The following is a 263-nucleotide window of genomic DNA, read 5'->3' as shown; positions in this document are numbered from 1 at the left end:
CTCCGACAGGGGGCAGGGGTTTTCCTCTCCTGGCTGCCGTTTGCGGTTTGCTGGCGCCCGCGCCGCTGCCCGTTATCCCTCGCTGCCCCGGGAAGCGTTCCCTCCCCATCCCTGCTACGGAGGGGATCGCCGCATTGCTGGGGATGGGGTGGGGTGTGTAAACGCACACACAGATTTAGAAAGGAAAAAAAAAACAACAAACCACAACCCATAAACCTAAATCCCCGTAGCTCCGTATTAGGAGCCGGAATGCCGTTTGGCAG

This window comes from Cariama cristata, unplaced genomic scaffold (assembly GCF_000690535.1).
Source record: "Cariama cristata isolate BGI_N322 unplaced genomic scaffold, ASM69053v1 scaffold33982, whole genome shotgun sequence".
Classification (NCBI taxonomy): Eukaryota; Metazoa; Chordata; class Aves; order Cariamiformes; family Cariamidae; genus Cariama; species Cariama cristata.
This window is presented reverse-complemented; position numbering follows the sequence as displayed.